Genomic DNA, 2,500 nt, shown 5'->3' on the forward strand with positions numbered 1-2,500 from the left:
TTATTATTATTATTATTATTATTATTATTATATGTTATTATTGTTATTGTTATTTTTTATTATTATTGTTGCTATTGTCGTCGTCGTCGTCGTCGTCGTCGTCATCATCATCATCATCATCATCATCATCATCATCATCATCATCATCATCATCATCATCATCATCATCATCATCATCATCATCATCATCATCATCATCATCATCATCATCATCATCATCATCATCATCATCATCATCATCATCATCATCATCATCATCATCATCATCATCATCATCAATTATTATTTTGGATGAAAACAGATAGATGTCATTTTCAAGAGTCGGGCGAAACGGAAGTCGGGCAGATGAGGCTGGGCGTACGGTGCCCGACAGAGCTATCCTACAGTAAGTGGCGCTGCCATAAGGCCCACTGACCCACTTCCGTCAGAGCGCGTAAACCCTTGGCAGTTTAATTCATGGCAGAGCTAGAGTGCGATCATGACAACTGCTACCCCTTCCCCGTTCCCGCTCCACCCTACCCCACTTACTGACTTCATTTTGATGTCTTGAACATGTGCATAGTTGGGCGGGTGTGGCGGCCGGAGGGAGGAGATAGTAGGAAGGGTGAATGACGCGCGTAGACAAGCATGAGGGGAATCTGACACTTTATTATTTTAATCTTCGTAACCCAGCCAGTAGCGTGGCAACACCACGTTTCCTTAATGAAGTTTGTTCATGGCTTCTTACAAAATCACTGTCATCTCACACCGTTACTCCGCGGAGCATTTTAATTAACGCGTTCGTCTCAAGGCCACGGTAGCCAATTAGCCTCACTTTGGATGATCGTGAGAAACACCGGAGCGCTTACTTACGCATGGCCCGTTGTCCTCTCTCGTTGATGCAGGGCCATGGCGTCACTTTGGCCTCGTCTGCTTCGTTGCATATTAACCTCTGCAGGATGATTATTGGCGACGCTGGTCGATTGTTGAGCAGACCTCACGTGATGCCTTAATTGAAGGCGAGGGGAGAGGCAAGGCAGTTTGTACGGGAGGCAGGAAGGAGGCTGGCGGGGCTGTAAATATGGCAGTGGGTGAAAGTGGTTCTCACGTGGTTCGGGTGCGGCTGCTGGTCCGCGCGGTGGTAGGCGAAGGCCTCTGCTGATGAGCGGGATGTGAGTCAGCATGTGGTAGTTTAAGTAGCCTGGGCAGAAGCCAGGTAGTGGCCCTGCGTCACTTTTGGACATGACGAATGTGAGGCGCGGCGGCCTGGATTGGGGACATGTCCCACGCTGGTAGTGTTCATGTGGCATTGTTAGGCTTTTTATGAATTTTTTACAGGTTCAAAAGGCAGGGAATACGTATAACAGATTACCACCCATACATGGGGTAATTTTTACCTGGCAGTTCGCGAAGACTTTCGGGTGATCAAAGCGTGGCCAAACTCTACACTAACTGCGCCTGGCTTTATTTATGATTTTGGCACTAACGCGTCGTGTGGAAAGAACCCAGAAAAAGGCGCCGTTAAGATTTTTTTCTTATAAGTTATGCTGAAATTACCGGAGCTCATGGTTAGTGTGTGGGCAGCAGTTGAAGTGTAAAATATAAAATACAAAATCTAGATTCCTCTGTATCATTGGTTTAATCAGCTTGAAAATACTTGAACCATTTTCAAATAGTTGTTTAAAAATGTTTTGATGAAAGTAAATGTATGTTGTAAATCACACAATGCGGAAATTGAGTTTTTTTTTACAAGTTGTCGTTAATGAATCATCGTTATTTTCTAGAATTCAATCGGTATCTTGCAGTAAACCAAAAATCGACTTCCTATTCATCGAGACACAGGGAGATAAATTAGAAGTCTAGAAGAGAGAGAGAGGGAGGGAGGGAGGGAGGGAGGGAGGGAGGGAGGGAGAGGGAGGGAGGGAGGGAGAGGGAGGGAGGGAGGGAGGGAGAGTTGCCTAACCTCACTCAAGGCAGATTATGGCACTCTCCAACCATGACAATTGTTTGTTTTACGCACAAATGCCAACGCAGTACTACGGAATGTCAAGTGAGGACTTATCTGGGTTTTTATTTATAGGTTAAGTGTCATAATGTGGCGCTTGCAATCGATTCGTGCTCTTATAGTTCATTTATTTTTAGATAGGAATGATTCATGTAACTGATTTGGACACTACTGTTTATTTACGTTTTTCTTCTGAACTTAAAGTAGTGTTAAGGATCGAGTCGTTCTGACCCAGTTCGCCACGCCGTATCTCCCGATACTGTCAGCCTACAGGTGGCGTTTCGTAATTCACGGTTTACTGCACTATAGATATTATCGATGTTTGGATGTATCGGCTACAGATTCCAAGAAAGTCTTTACTTGAGCCTTGTCTTCAGCTAGCGTCGCTCTTGATATTTGGTTGAGTCTGTAAAAGAGAGGCAATGGCATTAGATTCGATGAGTGAGAAAATCTGAATGGCAGAGTCCACAGTGCCACGGAGCTCACTGATAGGCTCCGCGTGACCTATATAATGTG

The 2,500-nt window shown here is 44.8% G+C and overlaps 1 protein-coding gene across 1 annotated transcript in view; it reads left to right on the forward strand.

Annotated features, from left to right (window-relative positions):
- Positions 1–2,500, forward strand: part of LOC119576306 (trithorax group protein osa-like) — a gene marked incomplete in the record, with an annotated part of 91,382 nt that overhangs the window by 320 nt on the left and 88,562 nt on the right.

This window comes from Penaeus monodon, chromosome 8 (genome assembly GCF_015228065.2).
Source record: "Penaeus monodon isolate SGIC_2016 chromosome 8, NSTDA_Pmon_1, whole genome shotgun sequence".
In the NCBI taxonomy this organism is placed as follows: Eukaryota; Metazoa; Arthropoda; class Malacostraca; order Decapoda; family Penaeidae; genus Penaeus; species Penaeus monodon.